Below are 20519 nucleotides of genomic sequence, written 5' to 3' on the forward strand. Positions count from 1 at the left end.
AGAATTAAAATTAGAAAGTAATTTGCTGTAAAACTAAGAGATTACTCGTTGCAAAAAGAAAAGAAAAATACTATTAGACATTGTTAGCTTCCATATATGTTCATTTACTAATAAAATATGTAAAAGAAAAAAAAAATATTTCACGTCGTACTCGTGCTGACGTTTCATGTCTAATTGAACTTCACGAGGTGCTTACGCTTAATTAGGCAAACAACATTATTCGAAGTGTCGTCCACGGAACATATAGCTCATCTAATTTTAGAACTGTATGGTCAATACTGAAAGAAATGTTTGCTTCGTTAAAAACGGTAATAACAAAATATTTTTAGTGGAGAAACTTTTGTATCCTTCATGTAAGTGTAGCGAAAATTACTGAAATCGGTTAGCAATGTACATAGACTGGAATCCAATGCGACTTCGAATTCAACTATTCAAGTTTCTCGAGGAGTCTGATTAAAATGCATGCGTTAGTTCAGATTCGATGCGGATGGATCTTAATAATCGGCCGGAACGAGTTTCGGACAATAAACAGAGACATCTGTTCCCTTTGGAACCGACACAATTTTTCATATGCATATTACACTCGAAAGCAAATTAATCTTTATACGGATAACTAGACACTCAGATATCTCGGACTTTGGAAATATAACGAATTAGATGTTCATTATTTCAAAAATTACACGTTTCACATTATTCGAAATCAACAATATCTGGATCAAAGTTGGCCAAAAAATCATCTGATTTGTAATAATTTATAATAATTAATTAAGTAATCCGATTACTTTTCGCCCAACTTTGGTCTGGTTCCAGATTTTGATCACACCCGAACTTTGAAGCTTCATCAGCACCGAAATTCTAAGCACTATCGTGAAACCAATTTTATGATTTTACCAATGTGCCAAGGTTTAAAAAATCGCAGCTCGTTTAATTATTAAGTTTGCACTAAACATATTTATTTTTAAACTTATTTTGATTACCATTGCTCTTTACACGTTTTTTATTATTAATAAAAACAGATCCGTTTAAGAAATTTTTGTTTAACGATGATCACATGGTGTTTATTGTTTCCTACACTTTTGATACACTTGTTGTGTCTTTGGTCATCGGTGTACTTCTCGCGTATTATGTTCACTGACAAGCAAACGAATCACTAGTGAGCCACGCGCGTAAAAATTACAATCTGGTAACGCGACCGGTAAGAACACGAATCGCGAATCAATACTGCGAGGTATACTGCGTTTGAAGCCTTCGGAAGGAACACTATAGTGGACGTGTTCCCGTCTTTCTTTCCAGTTTGTTGTCTCTCACCGGTTCTCCCTCCCCTTCGACTGACTGCATAAACAGGCGACACCGGTATGCATTTGGCCAACTCATTACGATCGTCGCGAGTTCTTTGTTGACTTCGCGAAATCATTTAGCTTACGCTGACTACCGTTAACGCCGAGAATCAACTTTCATGAAATTGGAGCAAATTCGGGACTTCAGCTTCCCTTGTGAAGTCAGAGAAATTAGTTTACTAGGTAACTTGCAAATCGAATTTTAAACAATTTAGAAGTTGCTTCTTGTAAGCTTTTTACCTACGCCTCCGTTGAAAATTTAAAAATTTTCTTCTCCAGATCTCTTTTTCGAAGTTTCCCAGGTCAGTTATAATTTTTGCGATGCACGATATGATCGGAACCAGTTGCATAAATTAATTACAGCGGATTATAAACTAGCGGACCATTACCGCAGCTATCATTCGCTATTAAACAAAAACGGTGATGAAGATCGACAGCAGTTAATAGCGATGATAATTGCGGTAGTCGGTCGGCTAGTAAAAGAGGGAATGTAAGCACAAAAGTGCTTACTTGTCGCGTGAAGACTATGGATATATAATATTTAACAGCGTTTAAATCATATTCTGTATTTTTGTCACAATTTCTCGACGAAGCGTTCCTTTTTTCCTGTAGAATACACTGTCTAACTAATATATACGAAAAAATGCGGAACATCCTGTATATTACTTATTGCACTTTCTTTCTATATTTAAGTTTTGTCTTAGTTTCAAATTTCTCTACTTTATCCGTCGTTACGTTACAGTTACAAAATTACTTTCTCTCACTGCGACAAAGGATTTATTCCATCGATAAATAAAGTTATTGTTACTTTCTTATAAAACATTGATGCTTTCAATTCACAAACGTACGTTTGTCCGTCACAGGAACAACTATTAAACATTTCCTCTAGAAGTTTTCCGCGGACATTTACAATTGACTGCACTCACACGCGTGTCCTTAACTTGCATACACCGAATACGCGTAGAAATGCGTCGAAGCACCATTTTCCCATTAATTACTCCTCCCTTCGCTTTTGCAGTGGAGTTCTCCGCCTATTATTATTTCTACAGTAAAATACAATGTTTCCATCAAGCCCGATGTTTCCAATTACCCATCGGTCAGATGAAATCCATCGGATTACTTGAGCCTTTGCGTATACACAGTGAACTGCGTTTTCTGTATTTCAAGCATTTTATACATTTATAATAACAATGAATGAGCGATATATTTAATGCGCATCAATTAAAAGTTGTGCGTATAATTATTTTCATAGATGCTATTGTATCGTGCGATAAAATATGTGAAAATGTGTGAAAAAAAGCAAAAAGATCAATTTAACACTAAACCGACCGTATAATAAACTCGACCGGTATGCATTACCTCATGGAAGGAAAAAGATCCAATTTATTTAGGTGTTGTACAAATTTTTTTTATAATAGCTGCTTCATTAATGTATAACGTCTTTATAACTTTTATATTTGTAGCATCAGGAACCGGTCATCTGACTGTAGCAGAATTAGTGTTATTAAAAGTGTCAAACTGGTTCTCATATTCGAAACCTATTTTTGAAATTTGCTAATCTACATACTTTTAGTTTTTCCTTTATCACGAAGATACGTAATTCTTTTGTCTGTATTTTCTAATACACGTGCATCTACTTTCAATAAAAATGTTTTTAATAAGAAAATTATTATTTTAAAAAGATGTGTCTCGTATTAAGCACATTTGGCCTATATAAAAAACATAAATCTTTTGTATGTTCTAGAATATTAATAAAGACAGAGAAGTTATACTTAGCTATAAAAGAAATCACAAAAAGGACCGTTCTATTTGCTTTCGCACAAAGATCCATTGTTCGCGCGATTTAATAATACCAGACCCAGGATTGCACAAGATCCGCCTATCCCACGCTTTCGGTTCGATGCAAATGATCGTAGGAATACCATTTTGAACAGAGATTCCTACAGCACAGTTAACGCAGAAAAATTATTTCATCGATCATGCATCCAGCGTCCTAAGCGAGATACGATCGAATCATCTCCATTAACTCTGTTCTAGCATCAGCAGAGATCTCCAGTTTCAGGGACAAATTTTTTTCACGTGTTCGTTGGTTGCAGGTGCGTCAACATTTTTTTGTGACGTGATTACAAGTGATCGTAAACCGATTGCCATACATAGTCGCGATCACGTAAGCCGGTTTCATGTCCTCCACAATGCCAGCACAAGGTTGCACATTTCATCTTATGTTCCGAAAAAAGAGCCACTATTTTTCTGTATTTTCTTTTTGAAAAATTCAGAATCGTTCTTGGTACCTTGTAAGCTGCTTTTGAACTCCGTTGAGAAGTTAATAGTCTTGGGAATGGAACGTGAGTCGCTTTTGCATCTATTCAGCTTTCGAACGCTGCAGCTTTCTGTTTCAAATATACTTTTCTTATTAAGACAACTGCAGCTTTGTTCGAAGCTTATTTTCGGTACAGAGAAGTGCCGAGTACTTAGATCAGGGAGTAAATGGGTTGCAATCTTAAGACTCTTGAGTTGAGGGAAGGTACATAAATGCTTGCAGGTGCGCCGTAGATCCTCGTGAAAATCGTCTGCATCCGTTTATTAGTTTATTACATTAGAGATAATGTAACAGCATTTATTAATTGTTTTTATGTCTTTACTGTTTTGCATTTGTCTTGCTGATTGTTTTCATAAATGTATAAAATATACAATATTATTTATGGATCTACGGCATCATTTTTGTAAAATACAAGAGTACAACATCAAAAACCATGCAATTATGAGAATGAATATATTTCTTCGTCCGATTTTTACAAAACAGCCTCTGGAAGTAGCTTGTATGTTCGGCTTGATTTTTGATCAATCTAATCCTTTTAAACCCTAGTCCTTTTATCACAGAAATGAAGTCATCTATTGTTCGAAATATCTGTTGTACAATTCTGTTATTCTTCAGATACTCTCGTTCTAACATTCCTATTCTACGGAAATCAGTAGATAATTGTTTCAATGCATTTTTAACATCGAACAACACGAATCCTATTTATTAGGTACGCATCGGGATGCAAACTGACGCATTTTAAAATGCAGCCACTGTTGTCTCGCTTTGGAAGTCGAGGGTGTATCCTGAACTGCGAACAAACACGAGGAAAACAGTGGGATGGATACTGAAAAGTATCGTCGAATGGAAACACCGACGGATTTTCGTACCGCTTCGAGCGTCCGCTGCTTTTGTGCACGACAGCGTTGCATAAATCGCAGCCACTTTACCAGTGAATAAAATACACAAGCTTCGTGCTTCGGCGGTTATATTGTCTTAACTACGCGTCCAGCGTTGCAGAAGTAGCTGGAATTATTCAGCGTGTGTTCGAGTCATTAACGGACGGATGATAAAACGTTCGGAATCGGATGTCGATCGCAGGAATCCGCGATTGCTTCGGCAAGCAAGATTGCACGTGCAAAATTACGAGCTCGGTGAAGTATAGCAAACACCGAAAGTGAATGTATAGTTCTCAAAGCATAGACGCAAGATTTGCGAAGCACTGAAAGCAGCTGTTTTCTATCAGTTTATAAAAATAACAACAAGATATTTATTCGGATTTTTAACCAGTCTTATTTTAATATTCGTTGCAAGTAACACATAATTGAATAATCGAGAATTCAAAAATTAGTGATCCAATTAGTGTTGATAGTAAAGAATGTTTCTAATGAGAAGCAATAAATGTGCTACGACAAAAGAATGACTAAGTAAAATTCGAAACTGCAAACAAATTAAAATAATTTTCAAAAATCTCGATCTTATCTCCATCTTGCTAAAATTGTTAAGAAAACAATTTCTACCTCGTTATCGTCTGTTGCAATTCGCAGAGAACATTTATATGTTACATGCGAATCTGAAGTTTAATAATCGCTTACTCGCAGCAGATTTATATAAATTATTTTGACCGGTTTAAATAATAAAAAATATCCGTTCAAATTATAGCGTTACAGAAATATGAATTCTCAATATCAACTTCTGCTATGCAAATGATAATGATTCTTCGAAATATAGCGGGCGTGTTAGAATTAACTCGATTAATTCCAAAGCTTTGTTCGATACAGCATCTGTTTGCTCTAACATGCCCTGACATACATGTATTTAGGAGTAATCCGTTGGATCTACATTACAGAACAAAATTGCCATCCAATATAATGATTTAAGCCTTCCCAGAAAACTGGGGCACATGGTGCGCTAACAGAGACAACCTCCTGCGATGTTTTGAAGCCCACGAGATCGGTAGAGTGTCCGTTTCCAAAAATCCAATCCTTTTCTGTTCACCTATAAATGCTTCGTCGAAATTTTGTTCTATGTTCTTTGGAATGCGACATCTGGATTAAGCGTGCTCCAGTACATAAATTATGTTGATCATTGCAACAGTTAAAACAGTTTCCATATACCTCGCATAACCTGTAATCATTCAAATGCGTTTATTGCAACAGTTTGAACAATTTTCATATATCTCGCGTGAACCGCAATATTTAAATTCCGTTTATTGCAACAGTGAGAAATATGTACCATACATCGTGTATGAGTTCCAACAATTAAATCGCGTTTATTGCAACAGTAAAGTTAACTATCATATACATATATGTTATATTATAAGAGATCCAATAATTAAGTCGCTTTATTGCGATAGTAAAACTAGGTGTCATATTATTCTATAAGAGCTCCAATAATTAAATTTCGTTTATTGCAACAGTAAAATCTAGGTGGCATATATCTCGTGTTCATTAAGAATGGGTTTAATATAACCTGTGCGAAATCCAACAATTAAATTGCGTTTACCGCGATAGTGAGAATAAGACGAAAAGTAAGAAAATGAAATTGGAAATGCAGGAACCTCGGCAATTATACTGCACTGGGCAAATCAGCGGAGGTTCGGTAATTAAAGGAACAAAGGCAAGATTACGTTGTAAGAGAAGCGCCGAAAGATTGATGTGAATCTTCGCAGCCGCGAACAGTGAAAATGAAAACGAACGACCACGGTCAGGAGAATCATGTTTTCGTTGCCGCCTTCGCGTGGAATTCGGTGCTGCATTGTAAGCCCGCCGTGGAGGAAGAGCGAGACGAACAAGTGTTTCCGCGCGGAACAACAGGAGTGCATTTTGAAGCGCTGAATAATGGACCTCGCAACACGGTATTGTATCGGGGTATATCCTAATCAGATCCGGCCCGTTATTTATTAACAATGCGAGGTTGACGAACACCCGGCCGGACGAGCACGATGCAAACAAGTTACAACGCTTTCATCGGGAATTATAAATACGCATCGCGTGCCGGTACACTTATTTTTAATCATGAATCTGTGTATTTATGCTAATGCGGAATGGGAAAGCGCTTGTTTAACGCGTTCACTGCCATGTTGCACAACTTTATTGACGCAAAGTAACCTTCGGGACTACAGATACGATACAGCGAGTTTTATTGATGGAAAAGGAAATTCGATGGCTGAGAAATAAATTGTCAACTAATGTGAGGTTATACTGATTATCGTGAAAGTACAACTAACGTATCAATGAGCCATTCAACAAGCGCAAAATCTCGATAAAATCAACGCAATTTTTAGAAAACCCTCACTGATTCCTGATGATCAGGTTTTACGAGTTTATAGCAAAAATAGCTAAGTATAATTTAAATCAGAAATTTCACATCAGAAATGTGGCTTTTGTTGGAACAGGATAAAAGGAAAAGACAATTGGGTCTAAGAAAAATCGCAAGAAATCTAGAAAAATTGAAAGGAGGAGATCTAAAAATTGAACCGATAGAGAACTAAAACTGAAACCGATGAAGGTCTGCACGAGTCTTGCCGGTTATACAGTAATATTTAAGATCAGCAAACGTATCCAAAGACAACCATTTACCAGCAAAATGTACTCCAGCAACAATTGAATCGAGCGAGAAATTCTTCTTGATATTTCAATCAAAAATATGTGCACACTATATTCCCAACGAATCTCGTTAGACTACGGCGACTCCATTCTTGAGAAAGACGCAGTCGCCAAGGACAAATGATGAGCGCCATCTCTCCTCGAATAATACGATACAATTTTTATGATTCATCGCCTGAGGGACCCTGAATTTCAAGCGGGAGAGCAAACGAAACTTCCTCGCCCGTATTACGAAATAAATAAATAGGAAATGAAGAAACCGATCCCAGGGAAGCAGCTTCTTCGTTAATAACTTTAGGCGGGTCACTCTTACACATATAGAAATTACGCGTACCATATTGATTTTCTTGAAGGAGCATAAATAAAATGCTGACATTCACGCAAAAGTCTCGAGCGAACTGTACGACCGAGCGATGTTACCGTAGAGACTCGTTGGTTACGGAATTTCTAGGCATCGATAATTTGATTTCAGCTTCTTGTTTGTTCGCTCTCGCGTTAGCACTGTTTTTTCAGCGCGATAATATGCTGAACTCGGATAAAAATATTCTAGGGGAACTCCTTGGAAAGAACAGAGTTGAAGCCTTTTTATAGGGTGATACTTAAGGTTCATCTTGTTCGCGGTATTTTGAGATAATAGGGATAGCACAGGGGGTGAAATTTAATCTCGCAGTAATTTCGTAACAAGAATTGTCCTTCAGTCGTTAATGAAATAAAAATTACTTTATACATGACCCTTGTAGTCTGTTACCTGATTGAATTTTACCGTAATTAACAACATTTTCACAGAAGAATGATATTCGAAAAGGAAAGAAAAGAAGCATCGACTAAGTGCAAAATTTTACTGCACTCTAATTTCTCGGTGTAGATAAAAATCGGCGTGAACTCGCGCGAATCGTTTGCCGAGCGAAAAGAAAAATGTAGACTACGAGAGAACGATCGATACGTGTCGCGATTTTACCGGACAGGCATTTTGCCGGCGCGATCGGAGATCAAAGCGTCCGCCGACGGGGAACGATAAATTTTCACGCACGCTCGAACGTTCCGCGGGTGTGCTCGATCCGCGGCAATTTGCATTCGACGATGTCAGCTCAATTTGACGCCGTGTTCAAGGACTTTGCTGATAACGGCGGGCTCCTGCGAGAGTCCCGTTGCACGTATCGGCGATCGGAAAACGGAACTAGGTTGTAAACGTGTAATAGGACCGCCTCAAAGGACTCGCGCTATCGTTTCCTAGCCGAGTAGTCGCGGCAGTTCCCGGCATTTATCGTCGAGGAAACCGGGAAACCAATGCGACAAGTGCGCCAGCTGCATTTTAAACACCTTCCACGCGGTTATCGCAGGTCGTTCGTCTCAATACAATTGCGGGCGGTTGCGTTACTGGTGCCGTTTCGCTGTCGCAGACTTTCCTCGCGGAATACTAGCCCTACGCGATTTCATTCTGGATTAGAACGATCGGCTACCATCGTCGCGCGTGTGTAACGGTCATGATCTCGTAGTTTGCATAAAGATGGTCCAATTTGATGCTCGTATTTGCAGGCGTAAATAGATTGAAAATGTGGAAATTGAACTCGGAAGACGTTAAAAGAATTGATACATTGTTTGGAACTTTTCACTGTTATTAAAAGAAGAAAGACGTTTTCATGTAACTCGCGTTTCTCATGATTAACATGGAGAATTTTTCCTTCTGCACAAAGATCCGCAGATATCTTTAGAAAGAACATCATACAAAACTGCAACTTTCTTCTGTCTAAGTTTATGTTGAACATTGTAATATTCTATGGGAAGTCTACTATCTCTTGGCTTGGTTATTATTCTTACCACTTTTTTACGAACGAATATAACCGTTGTAACCATCGTTTGTATTTTATTATTATTTCATTGTTACTGTTGTTGTTATTATTATCATGTTGAATTTCTGTATAGAAATTAAAAAAGCATTTGGCCCATTGATGTTAAATACGTCGAAGTTAAATTGAAATTAAATTGAAATTAAATTGAAATTAAATTGAAATTAAATTGAAATTAAATAGAAATTAAATAGAAATTAAATAAAAATTAAACAGAAATTAGATTGGAATTAAATGGAACTTAAATGGAAATTAAATTGAATTAAATTGTAATTAAACTCAATTTAAAGAGATATATTGCGTCTACTACAACGATGATCGACAGGTTTGAGATAGACAAGGAAATAGAGGATCAAAAAATTGTCAAGAGTTTCGACATTGGAGAAAGAACAGAGGAAAGAAAGATCGATAGGTTTAAGAGAAAAACTAGATGAAAGGTTACTATTTCACACTGGAAACTAGCATCGATAAACGGAGTAAGTACTTGGCAGAGAGCCGGTAAAACGGTGATCTGTTCTCCGAGTGGGTTAATCTAGTCGCTGAAACTTTCCCGATTTCTCGGCTTGGAGCGACTTTTCCGTGGTGGAAAAGCGAGCTTCCGGCACGTGGAATTGAATTATAGATACGTGACGGCGGTGGCCCAGTGACTTCAAGATCGTTTAAACGGTCCCGGAAGGATCACGTTTTGATTCGGCGGTAAGAGAAAGCTCGTCGACGGGAAAACGAGAAGAAAATGTAACGCGGGGTCGCTGGATAATCCGGGAAAAGGCGAACGGAGAATGGACGAGTGGCTGCATCGGAAGAATCTCATCGGAACACGAACGGGAACACGGTAAGAACCTTGACGGTTACAACCCTTGAATGTTCTCTGTTGTATTTTTATATTTTGCCCTCGGCGCAACCCGCTAATGGCTTTTTCTCGATATAATTCGAAATGGTCGCGAACGAACGACTCGTTCATGACGAGGCTCGAGATTCCCGTCGTATTGTAGATTATATGGTGTAGAATAACCTCGGTTATTCGAGCCTGTAATGGCTGAGCTTTCTGTTATGCGAACACGTTTCGGATGTCAATAGATTCATTGAAAGTGGTTTACACATAACGCTATAGAATTAAACAGGATTTAATCAAGGGTTCTAGCAGATCTGAACAAATTTCATTTCGAACAAAAATAAGTAATATCTATCTGTTTGAAGTAATAGCAATTTTGAACAGTGAGTTAGTTCGTTATCTGTTTATTTCAAATATGACAAAAGAAATAATTCTCAAAATAATATGCAACAAAAGGGTTTTACTATTCTATCAAACCTAGGATGATTTGCTTCATTCAAATTAAGCGCTGGACCTTAATTGGTCAACATAATTGGTAATTAACTAATTTTACAAATCACCCAACATTCCTCTATCCCTAGGTCCAAGAATTTCTTAAAATCTCAAATGATTCGCCTTATTTTGGTTCTAACAATTTCACGAATTTTTACAAATGAATTAATTTGTTCATCTTCCTTTCAGAATGACAAAATGTGTGCTTACAATTTCGATTACCAACTACCTGACCAATGCAGCATGGAGAAATTACGCAGAAATGTACGAGCATAAGATACCGTCATTTGTCCCGCTGCATCTTTGTAAACACATTCGAAGTTACCATAAATTACTGCTCCTTTGGGGGACGGGTTAATTGATGGTAAACAGCGGCCCGTGGCTCGGGGGTTGGTTTGTGCAGCAAAAACAGCGAAAAAAATGTTGCAGAGTAAACACAGCATCTCTTCGCTAGGAAACCGGAGAAAGGTAATGGTAAGAAGTTTTGTTACGTGTTTTGCAGACGCGGACGTATATAAACGATCCCGGTCTGCCGCTGAAAACACAGCAGAGGATCTCCGTTATCCGGGGAGTTTCTTCTTTCGATAAAGGACCATTAACATTTCTTAGCAGGAAGAAAGGAGACGTGGGTAACTGAGGAGAAGATGCAACACGTTTCTCCTTTCTTGTTCCCCGGTGTTGGGAAACTAAAACCGAGACTACTTTTTGGACTGGTCGCAAGGTCTCCGATGGAGATTGTAGCTATCTATGTTGCCAACGTATGAATGCACTGTGTCGAAAAATTATTTTCACCAATTATTTATAACCAAGAATTTTACCTATCCTTACATCATATATTGCAATCTATATTATAATATATTCTTATCCATTCTTTATATTATATCTATATTATATTCTTTATATTATATATTATAAATATTACCATGAATTACGTTTAACTGCAATGGAACTGCGTTATAATAAAAGAAAAAGAGTTTTCTAAAGTAACAAATAAGATAATGGAGCCGGTTACTGAGATGGGACAAATTGCCGTGCCTTTGGTTTGTCTCCGAACATAATCATTTTTATGTTTATCGAATAAGACAAATTAAATATTTAAGTAACTGTTTAAGTAAATTTAAATGACCGTCTCCACTATTCCTAGTATACTTGAATGAACAGTGAAATATTAACAGCAAGACGATAGCGATGTTTCAGTGTGCTTTAGTTACGTAACGACTTCGTGTTATTTACGGCTTAATAATATTTATTCGGGCTTATTTTTAGTTCCGCTACTGCAACGACGCAACAACAAGATTGATTTTTATTTAATTACAGTTTCTTCGAGCAACGGCGTCACTCTGCCTAGTCCGCCGTTGAAATGTATCGCGTTATACATAATACACTTTCTTAGTGGATTACATGGTCACTCGATGCTTGTGTGTATTGATTAGTCGAGTAAGGCCTAGTAAGCAAGCTATAATATCATAAATTATTTTTTCAGTTTGTTTTAACGATCATCCACCCCTCGTATCAATTTGACACAGTTTTCACGGACATTGAAGAAATAATCTATTCTATACATCGTTTTATTACTTCTGAACAACGTGAATAAGCGACATTAAAACTTGTCTCGCCTCGTTATAAGTTTTCGTTCTTAAAGAAGAAATTTGCGATATTAATTATTCCATCTTATTCATTTCTTAGCATTGCATCTATTTAATATCAAGGGACAGATCATGCCACGGAAATGACGGAAGAATCAGGGTTAAACAAGAGTGAACATCGTGCGAAAATTATCAAATTGTTAGAGGGTGCGCACCACCGATTCCTGAGATGTGTTTCCAATAAAACCCATAAACCGGTATCTGTAATGAGTCACAATTTCGATAACATTCTTGACGTCATGAGCTTGCATACTTTTGAAAGAACAGGATTACCAGTGGATCTTATTTGTCTATTTGAAGTTTCCAATAATGTTATCGATAATCGTCTTTATTCGGCCTACTTACAGTTAGTCATTAAAATTTCATGTCTTATAATTAATCTTTACGTTGCGTTCATTTTTATTAATATTTCCTTACTTAATATTATAGATCTTTGTCCATTAAATAAATAAATAAACAAACGAATAAAAGGATAATAGGAATTAAGTATTCAACTCATAAATGTCGTTAAATAATTAACCCTAAATAATCGAGCCTATACACACAACCCTCTTTGAATTTACATAACTATACTAATGTATTATTTCGCGTTTCTTCTTGCCTAAAAAATCGCCGGTCTCGCTGGCTTCTTATAAACCTCTGTCACGTTAATTTCACCCAGTTAATTATTTCCAACATAACTACCTTCAATATAATATTTCCCCCATAATCTTCCAACACACGTACACGATGCGATCAATAAGAAACCAGACTCCGTAAGTTTCCGTGCGACAGCATCGGATAAAGTTTAATGGGTCTATGTCAGATCATCGCAATTTGATAAAACAGCTGCACGTCGAACCCTACACTTTCTAGAAGCATCGGCATCCGGCGGATCCACACGATAGCGGTTCGATTAAATTGATCATACGTGTGTATCGGTGTATTCATAGTCCGATGAAATTTGACAGAGCGATACACAAGGGGGTACACAGAAGCGACCCGCAAAACCGTTAAACCGTATCTGATATCGACTCAGAGAAACTGATCCAGTTCGGTATCCTTTTCATCACACCTCGCACACGTGTACACACCGAACAGAAAGTATTACTACGCGAGAAGCATATCAGAGAGACGATACTTCGTGTAGAAATGAATAAAAACCGGATACAAACCCGGTGGCAAATTTTATTCAACATTTTCCACTCAGTTCTACACAAAGGATTCCTCTTGCCTTCTCTATGAATACTTTTGCATCGCGTTTGAATGCGCACAGCAGTCAAAAGTATTGCATGCGAGACGTTCCACAGGTGAAAAGGAATGAAAATGACAAAATCGTATACTTTTGGTTCAGGTTTCCAGACACGACTCTATTAACAACTAAGACTTTAATAAACTAGTTGCGCATTCCAGTGATTTCTGCACAATTAATCATCTCTCCCATTCTCTTCGAATACTTCCGCATGAGAAATGATTCCTTCTGTGATAACGAATGGAGACTGTAAAGTTTGCAGTTTGTTGAAAAGGCTGTATTCAACATTTTTCATTCATTTTTGCAGGAACGTCTTCGCCTATTTCTCGTAGAATACTTTTGTACCACGTTGCAATGCACATTGCAGCCAAAATTATTGCGAAAGCATCCAACACATGATTCCTCGTATAAAAAGTGAATAAAAACTGCAATATAGTGTCCTTAAATCCCATATTGGCAAAATCTATTTTCACAGAAACTAAGCATCCGATGACCAAATTCTATTCAACAATTTTGCAACGACATCTGCGAAAGGAAACCATTGCTAGCTTCTGCAATTCTCTCGGCTGCTGTGCAAAACAAAGAGAAATTGTCTGTGTTTCACGGAAGAAGCATCGACGAAGATGGAACGAGAATCCGTAGGATTTAGGGTAGCGTGAGGCAGAGATCTAAATCATCGCATAAAGAGGGTGTTCTCGTGCAGCTAATTTCACGCGTGAAATTTCCCTTGAAAACAAAAAGTAGGGGATAGAGAACAGCTACAATGGGAGGGTGGAAATGTTTCTTCTCACCCTTCGTTATCCTCCTTGTTCTCCTCGTCGGCCATGGTTCACTGCCTTCTTTTCGTCTACCAAGGATACAGTTTCTCGAACGAAGGGGACATTCGGTTAGATAACGAAACGTGTCCCTCGCAACGCGCCGATTACCCGCGAACAACGATCTGCGATACAACGAACCCGAACAAGAACAAAAGAACTATGCCAGAGTGATCTGAAACGAAACTGCGAGATGCTCGATACCAAGTTTTGCTCGACTGGCGCGTACGAAGTAGCCCAAGGCATTGCCAACTGTTAGGGCTTCGGAAATCCCGCAAGCACACAATTCTATTTTGTATAATGCCATAATGCCATTAAGGCTATCCTATATTGGCGTTCGTTGTCCACATGCGGTGTGTCGTGAGATCGCTAGAGCAGCCAGACGACGGAAAATGGGCGCGAGAAGCGACCGTTTTAACCCTTAAGCTGCGTTAGGTGAGTATACTCGTCTATGAAATATGTCAAATATATTGAAATATTATGCAATATTAAATAAAATAAAGTTATTAACATTAACATTATATAATATATATAATTACGATAATAATTAACAATATTCACAATTTTTATTTATTTTATTCGAAATATTTCTCGAACAAAACTTCTGGGGTTACCAAAAACGATGCGTGTATCTGCCTTATCAATAAAGCAAGCGTGCAAGAGATAATGATTTTTGCCTGATTTTTCTAAGAAATCGACCACAGTGTGTCGTGATAAAAAAATATGTGGCGAATACCTCCGCCATTCGCCAGCAGATGGATTCCTTTCCCACAACTACCTAAAACCGTCCCGATTTGTATATACACCGAAACCGTTCTTGCCCTTATCCCTGTCTATTACTTCATTTTTTCCGGTAAGCCGGTAACTACTGGCAGGCACGGGTCTTCCCATATCACTACACAACCAAAAAAAAAAAAGGCCTTATCCCTATCTAAGGCAGGGCCTGCTAGAACGCCTTACTGACGAGTTCCCTAGCGGGCCCGGTACGAAACAGTCTCCCCTCTCTTTTTCCCGCTCCTCGCGTTACAAATACAATTGCAAACTAGGTATTGACAATTAATTCACAGAGCGGATATACGTTACAGAATGTTGTCGAAGGAATTATTTAGACAGTTACGCGAAACATGAACGTAACGAAAATAAAGCAGAAAATATATTGGAAAAATTTGAGACACTGTTCTCGTCTTTTCAACTTGCTAGAATTCATGAGAAAATAAATAAACTTCCATCTACCTTTTTTTGTTCGTATTGTTTCAAGAAACAGCTATTGTATAGAGATTCGCAATTTAATAATCGAGATACTTCAACGTTGTGAGCTAAAGGAAACACAATGTAGAAGAAATATTGATAATACGAAACAGTTGATTCGCGAAAGCTAGCAGAAAATATAAAAGTTTGTCCATTAAAACGAAACCTGAAATATTCCATGCAATAATCTTTTGTCTGACGAATATACGTATTATAAACGTTCCACTTTATCCTATTAGAATTCTCATTTGTGGAAATTACTGCATAAAATAACGGATTTTAGTATAAAAATTTGGTTAGCGACGCCTCTGTAAAGTTTCATTAAACGCTCTTTTATTTAAAATTAAAACTGTAGCATTTGTAACGTAGCTTAGCGGTGAATATGGCTGATTATCGTCCACCTACAGTAGAATTAATCAGCGCACGCTGCTTGTACAGTCATTTTACAAAGTTTTATTATTCGTAATGAATTACTCTTTTGCCGAGGGTGAAATGCAATACGTTATACGTAGAACCGAGTGTTTGCGGGGCTCTGAAATATTGTTATGTAACGTATGAGCACCATTTTTGAACGTCAAAGGTATGTGAGAGATAGCTTGCGCGAAAAAAAATGCTTACAAACAAAATGGACGCGAACCATTCTGTTTATTTTGCGAAAAACGTTGTCGCAGTTTTATCATGATATTTCCCAAAACAGCTAAAGACCAGACATGAAAATGTTTTTATTCCGGAAAAATTCGATAAACCATACTCTCTGAAAATTATTGCATTCTTTCAATTTTCAAAAAATCATAAAATATTCGAAAATTCCACCGTCACTCGTTTATTTTAAATTGAAACAAAATATCCATTGTTTCATTATCGATACAATAAATTTCGACAGACAAATCTCAACGAAATCGGTGCATCAGATGCATCAGTCGAAAATTAATGTCAGAATCTGATCAAACATTTGCGTCATCCACGCTGACAAGGTAGCTAAAGTGTTAGAAATATAATGTATGCAATGCTTCGCAGAAGATGATGTAATCTGACAAGCAGAGCGTGCATCGTGTTAGATGGTCAGAACAAGCAAGGATTCCGTGAGACAGGCAGGGGGGGGGGGGGGGAGTAAGGAGGGTAGGGGAGAGAGAGAGAGAGAGAAAGAATCGATTGTCCTGCAGTCGATCGCGGCTACAATACATGTCGAGATTAGAGATGACAATAAAGCCAGGTACGAAAGTTATTATCGTGGTTGCCGCGACACGGCTACCGAAATCGGAAAAATGGAAAGGATTTTCGTCAGAAAACAGGCTTCTCGTAAAGCGAACTGACATTTTAATCCAGCTTATATAGAAACACTAAATGGCTGCCTGCCACATTCCTCCACACGTATAGACCACGTCACAGAATTATTATACGTGCGCAAGAAGATTATGGGATTACGCAAGAGTTCTAGGCGGACCGAGAAGATGCAACTGATAAAAGAAGAAAGGCTGATTTCAGTTTATCGCACTTTAACGCATCGAGTAGTCTGCTGTATGCGAATCAAGCCGATTTTAGAAGATCGGTTAGAAACCCGAAGAGTCCTGAAGATGTTCTGAAGACTCTGAAGAAGGAGCCTCGAGAAGTCTGTAGACGCTGCAAGGGATCAAGAATGTCTTAAACTCTCAAAGTCCAAGAAGAATCTTGTCATGATTTTCCCAGAATTTTGCCAGGATTTTTATACGGTCTTTCCAGGATCTTGATCTAGGTTACTTGCCAGGACCTTATTCAAGGTTTCTTTCTAGAATCTCCATCCAGTCTTGCCAGGATCTTCATCTAGGTTTTTTGGCAGGACCTTGATTTAGATTTCCTGCCAGAATCTTTATCTTGGTCCCTTGTATCATAAATTCAATGCTTGTTCCATCGAAATTGTTAAGTTCTATATTACTTGCATCTAGTTTGATAGATCCCCTGCTATCCAGACAGAGTTCAAGGAGTCCCTTGCGAGCTGCATCAAGTTTGATAAGTTTATAATTACCTATACGAATACATTCTCTATCCAGCACCTATACGATGAACTATAAGAGTCCTAAATATTCACTGAATATTTAGCAAGGTGTTCACATTTCCTCTGAGGTCTAAGACTCTCTTGATTAACTTCCTACATCTTTATCCTTTGCTCAATACGTCCTTGCGCTCATTTGAATGCAGTTTATACAATGCATTTCATACAAACGGCTGTTATACTGGCATCGTAATAAATTGCAAATAGAAAGAGTGTATTAATCTAATTCTAAATGAAGGGTCCATTGTATTTTTGTATTAGCTGATATATAAAATAATAATAACGTAATGAGACTTTGACCACGAAATCAAACAAGATCGGAATCACGAATGCAAAGTTGGGCATTATTTAAATAAGATTTTATTCGAACAAAATTTCAAATACAATTTTTAAGACTAATTTTTACTATATCACTTGAATAAAATTGTATTTGTTTAACGTTTCGAATAAATTCTACGAATAAAACATTATTCGTCATTGGAACAATGACTGTGTGTTCAATTTAATGAACCATTTGTATAAAATATTTGCTAGACTCTATATAGATGGACTCCTAAATATGTATATTCATAAGCTACGTAGTGTATGTACATTTTCTCAAAGGTTGTGCACTGTTCAGCTCTTCGTCATTGTCTCTTCCTGCTACATTCGTTTGCATGCGGTTTAACGGGTCGTGCATCGTTCGCATCCACTTTTATGGATTCCGAGCCAGGTTTTATGGACATTGTCATCCACACCGTGTCATCCGCGACACTTGACGATATATGAAGAACCGCCGATATTTTCGCAACTCATAGTGTTCCATAGCCCTAACAAAATAACGGGGCGCACTGTGACCAGTCTTATCGTGCCCATAGGCACAATAGAAACCAGGGTTTCTATAGCCCGCAGCATCAGGGACAGCCCGACACAGAAGAACGTTGTTCGTTTTCCTGTTCGCACCGTAGCGCGGTTGACACTTTCGCCGGCGCACGATGCACTCTGCCGCGGTGCAGCTCAGTGCATTACCAAGGCTATTGTTGAAATGTAACGAAGCATCGTTCTAGAAGTCGCCCGATGTCCCGGCGACAACTAATACGGTCTTGTTCAATTTCCTGCCCGGGTAACCAGGAAACGTACCCGTCGATCGAATTCTCCATCGAGCGTCTGCGCTTGGCACTTTCAACAGGTGTTGACGAGGGATTCCGAATCCCTGCGATGAAATACGCGATTACGAGTGACTCAATTCTTCCTCCTTGATCCGCGAAAAGCGGAACTGTACGGAACTTCGCGTTGAGATCGCTTGGTCCGATTATATTTCAAATCGTAACTTCGCTAAGTCACTTAACTGAGCGATACTGAAGTTGTTACAAGGTGCGATGTACATAATAGCGGTGTTGTTAGTGAATGCAATATAGGTTAGTAGAATCCGTAGCTGAGTAGCTGGTGCAAATGTTATGCACGCAGCTGGTGCGGTAATGCTGCAAAATTCAATGCAGAGTTTACTTGAATGGACCGCAAATTTCTATACTGAATGAAAATTTTCTGTGGCAATTACGAGACGGAAGGACTAGATGGGAATTTCCTCCCGTCAAAGATACATCAAATTGGAGTCTATTGATGGGTTTTTGGTACGTGTGCTTCTACCGTTTAATTACTGGACCGCGGATTTTATACGTTTACGATCAAATAGAAACATATACTATATAAGGATATTTTTACCTTGATTTTGAATTATCAGAATAAAATTTATTCATCTTTCTTGTTTGAGAACATCTGTTTAATAAGAGATAAATAACTAAAAGCAGTGTCTCGAAAATCCTGGATCAAAATTGACCGGGACATCGGCGAATTTGCTCGAATTTCAATAATCCGTTGGAAAAATAGCAACAAACAATGGGCTGGGGAAATACTGTGAGCACACCTCGTTTCAGAGAATTTTTGAAACTGTGTCGTCGACGCAGCTATAATTCGATAAAAAAACAACGCAATCCGATACGTTCCCGTGTCCATTTCGAGCCTCCGTAATTAACCTACAATCGCAGAAAAAAGGTAGTGTTCGAATCAAACGGCCGGTGTAATACGTATCGCGTAATTCGAACGCGAGGCCTGTACACCGGGAGCACCGCCCATCCTTTGTTAACTCGCAAACGCGCAATAACAGGAAATACGTATTCACGGGTCTCGTGCATTATTACGCAACAATTTGCAACCTATATGGGCCATATCATGGGCAATCGCCTGCAATTGCGGGACGGTGCAACGCTCCGTTGACTTTTAATCCCTCGTAGACGGACAAGTGTGTATACGCACAAAAACAGTCACGGTGCTCTGCTTCTGATCCTTGCACATATTACGCGATTAATTATCTTCATCATCGTTCCATTTTGCCTTATTTCCCTATTCAAAGAACCACAGTACCGTACCAATGAAACCTGGAGTCTTTAAATCCGAATTTTCATCTGCAAGTGGACTGCAGATTTTTACGTGAAATAAATATTGTCAACATCTGTCGCCAAATATCGGAATAACTTAGATGTTTCGTTCATTCTCCAATAATTTTAATTACATTTTAGTGTCTACATTGGTCAATTAATTGTTTCATCAGATCATTCTGTATTATAATTTTCACTAAGGGATTCTTCCACTTCCATAAGAACTGACAATTTTTTGTGGAGATTATTAATTTACAGTAATTTGATTTATATCATAATTTACTTAATAGTCATTCTTCATTCCGCCTTAACACAAATTGCTCTATCTAAACCATTGTTTCTAGTGATGTCTTAAAATATCGGTCAAGTGAAAATCCATCATATTTGTTAAAACTGAAAATTCTTTGTAAGCAGTATTCGGTTTTGTCACATGTGACAATCGAATTTATGGACATGTTACATTCTTGGCCACTGGAGTGCACTCAGAAGGGACATTCGTAACGTTTCGTTGCTGAATCCACGCTACAATTGCACACTTTCTTACCAACACTTCATAAGTGACACCCCGAGGCCAAGCCATAGAAACTTTTCTGTTCCCTTGTTCGTTTCCTAGGGCTCTTTGTGCGCCCAATCTGACGATGCGACGAGGACCGTTTCTCTCGTGAAAGTGACATTTAAGAGTATCAGGGAACATTCGTCGCGATCCTTCGAAGGTCCCTGA

The 20519-nt window shown here is 38.1% G+C and overlaps 1 protein-coding gene and 1 long non-coding RNA gene across 2 annotated transcripts in view; one reads left to right on the forward strand and one right to left on the reverse strand.

Annotated features, from left to right (window-relative positions):
• The window catches only part of LOC144478331 (uncharacterized), a 48165-nt gene that overhangs the window by 23002 nt on the left and 4644 nt on the right, over nucleotides 1–20519 (reverse strand). The gene's annotated exons all lie outside the window — the stretch shown is intronic.
• LOC144478413 (uncharacterized) lies at nucleotides 9774–11167 on the forward strand. The gene is made up of 3 exons (XR_013495340.1): nucleotides 9774–9923; nucleotides 10605–10883; nucleotides 11025–11167. It is a non-coding gene; the product is annotated as an uncharacterized LOC144478413 (long non-coding RNA).

Source organism: Augochlora pura, chromosome 2 (genome assembly GCF_028453695.1).
Source record: "Augochlora pura isolate Apur16 chromosome 2, APUR_v2.2.1, whole genome shotgun sequence".
Lineage (NCBI taxonomy): Eukaryota > Metazoa > Arthropoda > Insecta > Hymenoptera > Halictidae > Augochlora > Augochlora pura.